Raw genomic sequence first — 5957 nt, 5'->3', positions numbered from 1 at the left:
CATTGTAAGTATCTTCTGTGTTTTGGATGTTAGAGAATCAGTGGAGAAAAATCGGTTGGGACAGGTCTGTTACAGAACTGAAAAAACCAGGTTTTCTGTTATCTGCTTAGCGGAGCCTGGTCCGCTAAGCGGACCTGCGAAAAAAATAGAAAAAATTAAAAAAAGGCCCAATGGACCAGAACCGGTCCAAAGGCCCAGCAACTCATTGTTTTAGTGGTTAAGCGGGTTTCTAATCCTAACTCACCACTTTTCACAAAAGTTTCCAAAGAAACTCACTTCCCTTTTCTTCTCCATCATCCCTAACCTCCATTGTCGGTGCTTGTTTGAAGTTTTCCTATCAATTTCAAGTTCTTTGTTCATCCCAATTTCTATTTCATGGTTTCTAATGTTTTTAATCTACTACTTTTCACTTTTAGATTGTTAGAGATTAGGGTTTGTGTAGGAGACATGTTTAGTATAATTAATGTGTGAATCTTTAGTAGTTGTTGTTTATGGATGCTATTTTTTGGAAGAAAATTTGTTGAAATGTTAGATTAGGTATAGATTTTTGTTTAAGGTTTGTAAATTTTAGGTGTTCATTGTCATTCATCATTTTCTACTGCTAATATGTTGTTGTTGTGTGTGGGTGAGGGCTTTGAAGCCCCAAAGTTTGATCTTGACCAGACTTGTTGTCTGTAGAACTTTTCAAAATCTGCGCAGGTCCGCTAAGATGACCCCCGTCCGCTAAACGGACCCTGCTTGCTGCATATTTTTTTTTTGTTATCCCATTGGGCCAATCCAGAACAAACACTTATTAAAAGAATATAAAAACTCAAAATTAAATTAAATCAGATATCTTAAAATAATAATTCTCTCATAGAAAAAACTTGCTATTTTCCATAATATAAAATTTGGAAATGAACAATATAAGAGAAAAAAAAACTAAAATTTTAAAAATATACATTTTTGAATATTTCCTATAAAATATAAATAAATCACCTAAAATAAATAAAAAAAATTATTACATTTTTTGAATAGTCATCTTTATATAGTAGCTCCTTAATTTATTATTGCAATATTTCAAAATACACATTTTCCCATATAAAAATGGATAAATATTATTAAAAAAATATGGAAAAAGAAATTTATTTAATAAAATCTGATTTTTTGCTAAAATGTTTTTTAAAAAAAAGACAAAATATTAAAATAAAACAAAATTAATATTCTTTGACTATCAAAATTTAATAAAATTGTAAATTTTCTAAAATCATGAAAAATTAATTAATTTTAAAATCATTCTAAAAAGCATTTTTTTAAAGTCATTCATTCCCCTTTTCCAGGATAAATAATCACACGTGTGTCACATTCACAACCGCCAGATTTTCCATTTGAAATAAAATCAAATCCTGATCGTGGAAACTGGATACTCGTATGAGTATATAAAGAGATTCTAACTAAATAACATAACATAACATTCCAATCTCTAACTCACCTCTATCAAATTCTAGAGAGAGAGAAACAAACACAAGTTCTAGAGAGAGTGCATAGGTATGTGTTTTCTTCAATTCTTCAGTTTATTATAGTTTTTCTATTGTTGATTATGATTATGAAGTTGAAGTTGTTTGAACTGTTGTTCATTGAATTGAGTTCTTGTTTTTTTTTTTTTAATTATTTTCAGTAATTGGTTCTTATTGACTTTCATTTCTTGCTTTGATTTTATGTTTTTGTGAAATTTATTTGAAGTAGGAACTTGATTTTCCGTTTGTGATGTTTTTGGTGATAAGGAGAGGTAATTGAATGCAATTATGAACTTATTATGTTTATGAATTTGTTTATACATGATGAGATATTTATAGTTTGTAATACTAATATGAATCATTTAAGTGCGGTAATTTGAAATTAAATTAAGTTGTGAGCACTGTTTCAGGTTCCTGCATCTATAAACTGTAGACTGGGAGTGGGAGTGAAGTTTCTGTATGATTTGTACAAGAAGAATCATGGAGGCATCCTTGTAGATGACATGTGAGTTACACTATAATACATACTTCAAATCTCAAGCACAATTAGGGCTGTTATCGGTCCGGTCCGAGTATTTGCTATCCCGAGAACCGGACCAGAATAGTAATCGGGTATATTCGGACCGGACCGAAACAGTAATGGACAATTTTTTCGGACCGAAACCGGACCGTTACTTCGGATATCCGATAAAAGTATCCAATAAATATCCAATAAAGTATCCATTTTTGATATCGGATGAAAAAATAACCATTCCCGGACCGAGTAACATTTGGACTGGTCCATAGGTCCGGTTCTCGGATCCAGAGGTCCAATAACATCCCTAAGCACAATCCTCTATTGGTATAATTTGGAAATTCTAATGGACTAAGAACGATCTTATATAAAACATTATGATGGAATTTTCTTAGTTTTATGCTTTTATATGAAGATTTACGTATTCAAAAATATGATATAAATTTTATTAATTATTAGGGTTACACATAGATTTTGTTTTGTTTGAATATTTTGGATATTGGGAAAATGAACCGTGAATAATGAATTCAACGTTTGGATTGGAGGGGTTTAGTTTTCGATATAGCTGGAATTTAGTTTTTGATTTTATTGATGTTAATATAGATTTTATTTGCTTAATTGTCTTGATTTTAATGTCTACCTTGAAAATTTCAAATTTCATAACTTTCATGCGGGTGTTGCTTGGGATGTTGGCTTGTTCTCTATCCTTGAAGCGGAAGCGTTGGCGTTAAAAGAAACTATCCAAAGTGCTTTAGCCCTCCATCTTGATCATGTTAATTTCGAGGGTGATTCTCTTCAAGTTGTCCAAGCTATCCATTCTAATAATATAAGTGGTTCCGAATTTAATTTTATCATTCATTCTATTAAATCTTTACTTTGTCATTTTCCGAACTTTGAGGTAGAGTTCGTTAAGCGTCAAGCGAATATGGTTGCCCATTGTCTTTCAAAGGCGGCAAATTCTTGGTCTTGTCGTAATTCTATTAACAGTATTCCTCGTTGTATCGAATCTATTGTTATGAATGAAAGAAGTTAAGTTTGTTTTGGTCAAAAAAAATTGAACATGCTTAAAATATTCTTTAATTGAGATGGAGTAATAAGGAAACAAATGAGGATGAAAATCCTGTTTGATTGGAATCCGTCTATCATACATGGAATATGATATTATAAGCATTATGCAGATTAGCATAGTTTGTTAAACTTTTTTCATTCCATGTATATATGTTTTGTATGACTTACTTTCTGTTTTTGTTTCTTATAGGTTAGTAAGGCAAAAGGATAAATAATCAATATATTAAAATGATGTTAGACTATCCTTTAGAAGCCTACGTTGATGCCAGGTATTAAAATGGTGGCTCAATCACTTATAACTTACAAAAAAGATGGGAAGTATCCTCATGTCTCTCATAAATCTAATGGAGTATGCAAAAGACAGCTTTCGAAGATTGGGGTAGCCAATGAAGTGGAACATTTAGATCTATCAAGCCAAATATCTTGTGATATGGTGGTAAGCTTTAATAATTTACCATTTTGAACGCAAATTCACTTATTAGTTGATGTTTATGACTCTTCTAGGCTCATATAATACAAGAAAAGCCACTTATTAATTGCACATGTTTGATATAAGTTTTTTTGTATATAAAGAATCTTCAAAAGCATGTGACAATGAAGAACACCAAATTCCTTCCAATATAGATCCATATGAGGGGAAGAACGGTCCCTCATTCAATGGTTGTGCAGAGTCAGTAGTAGAAACGGTAAGCATCACCTTCTTTTCATGGATCATATTGATACAGATTATTTATCTTTAGGTATATTATGTTTTACATGCATGGCACCTTAGTGCATATAGCGATTTATCTGAGTGACAATTCAATCTTGCTATTACTAATGGTTGACACTTGACACCACTTGCACTGAAATGAACATTTGGCTTGACTTCTGATGCAAGTTTAGACATGTAAGAGTTTATATGCTTGATATTGTATGCAATGTGTTTTAATCATGGAAATATGTGTTTATGTATATTCAGTAAAATATATGTTTTTAATAAATGTTTTGAATTATATGTTATTTCAATGTTATCACTTCATTAATTTTTTTAATTTGGATATTTATTCTAAGATTTAGTTGTATGCATTTAGGAGCTCAGATTTTACTATTTAATGAAAATTTATTCATTGGAGATTACTTTGGCTACTTCCCAGTGAACTGTCAATGTTCTCATTGCTTCACATTATTTGCAATGATGATTTTAATTTCAGGATTATTTTCTAGTTTATGTTCACGCAATGTTAGATTCAGATGCGCTATTAGCTTATTTTAACAGGCCTGGCGATAACCTATTTGATGGAGGTACCCATTTGAAACTAATACTCATTAAAATATTTTATTTTATTCCAATATAAAAAAAAACTAATTGATGTGATCTTTGTATAGTTAATGGGGAGGAAATTAATACACCTCTTGATCAATTGGACGCCAATAACTTTTCCATTTTCTAAACGCCTGACATGACATACTAGACTTCTATATGGATGAACCATGTCTTAATTTGTGGAAAAGTTATGCATCAAAATTATGAGTCGTTTGATAATTCCAATAAGTCATTAATACTATTTTCCTATTCTTTACTTAAGTATTTATTATACTTTCTTCTTTCTCTTCTTTAAATTTATCTTTCCCATATCTTTAATGATAGACAATTTTGTAAAACCCTTTATAATTTATACTCCCTCCGTCCAATAAGGATTACATTTCTTATTATGTGTGAAAAAACAAAAATAACTTATTGTGTAAAAAAGAAAAATTATGAAGGAGTTTACAAAATTGTCTTTCACTATTGGTACGAGGAAGATATACTAACATAATTCAAAGAAGAGTGGATATAATTGGGAAAATAGTATTGATGGTTTATTGGTATTGTAAAACGGCCTCTAATTTGATACATAATTTTTTTGATTTTGTTGATGGTAATATAGATATTATTTGTTTAATTGTCTTGATTTAATGTTGTTGCACCCCAATTTTTGACCTCTGAGATCCCATCATTTTTCTAAGTATCATGATCATTATCATTATCATTTATCATCATGCATATTTTTATTTACTAACAAAAAAATATAAAAAAAAGTTTGTTGCTTGAGTGTCAAAAACAGGAGAATGATCAAAAGAAAGCTGAAGAAATTAGGTTTTTGAGTCCCACAGGAGGTTCAACATTCTCTCAAGACTCAAAGGTTCCTTCAATCAATATTCAAGTCCAAGGATGGCTCAGTTTAAGGCAGACAACTCTCCAGATCGCCTGAAGCACCAAATTAGGGTTTTGACCTAATTTCACTAGAGGATTGACTTTTAATCAGGAGATGATTCCAAGACTCAAATTATGATTCAAAGGCCTTCAAATCAACATTATAGTCCATTCATGTCATTCAATTGAGAAGAAGACCTTGATTCATTAAAAGATCGCAAAACTGTTGTTCATCTAAAAATAGTCAACTGCAGTAAAAAATCAATATTTTTTGTCAACATCAATCATTGGAAGTAATATTCACTATTTGATCAAGGATTAATCATAATTCGTCAAGAAAAGTTCATAAATAAAAAAAACTCAAAGTTGCAAAATTAGAGTTTTTTACCTAAAAGTCAACTGAACTTTGACCAGCCATAACTCTCTCATAATTTATCAGAAAAATTCCAACCAAATCTTATTCTCAAGGAAATTCAATTATCTACAACTTTTATGTTGGGCCCGGGGTCAAGAAATGCTTCCGCATAAGAGACATAAGCCAAAACATTACAGGTCATTTTCAAAGTTAACGAAAAGCAGTTTTTTGTCAAAGCTCATATCATCAAGATAACTTCTCCAAATGCAAAAACGCTTCCAAAGTGGCTTGTAGAGGATATATTGGGCTTTCCAAAAAGTACAAGAACACTTTCATAGGATCAAAATT

The 5957-nt window shown here is 30.7% G+C and overlaps 1 long non-coding RNA gene across 5 annotated transcripts; it reads left to right on the top strand.

The window, feature by feature from the left end:
• Nucleotides 1–1460: 1460 nt before the first annotated feature.
• LOC131593407 (uncharacterized) lies at nt 1461–5553 on the top strand. 5 transcript variants are annotated; one of them, XR_009280958.1, is made up of 6 exons: nt 1461–1527; nt 1907–2001; nt 2724–2795; nt 3269–3514; nt 3652–3764; nt 4272–5553. It is a non-coding gene; the product is annotated as an uncharacterized LOC131593407 (long non-coding RNA). The 5 variants fall into 5 exon arrangements; XR_009280956.1 differs by having other exon boundaries at nt 1907–2795; nt 4272–4362; nt 5141–5553; XR_009280957.1 differs by adding an exon at nt 1726–1768 and having other exon boundaries at nt 1907–2795.
• Nucleotides 5554–5957: the final 404 nt, after the last annotated feature.

This window comes from Vicia villosa, linkage group LG3 (assembly GCF_029867415.1).
Source record: "Vicia villosa cultivar HV-30 ecotype Madison, WI linkage group LG3, Vvil1.0, whole genome shotgun sequence".
NCBI classification, from domain to species: Eukaryota; Viridiplantae; Streptophyta; class Magnoliopsida; order Fabales; family Fabaceae; genus Vicia; species Vicia villosa.
This window is presented reverse-complemented; position numbering and strand designations above follow the sequence as displayed.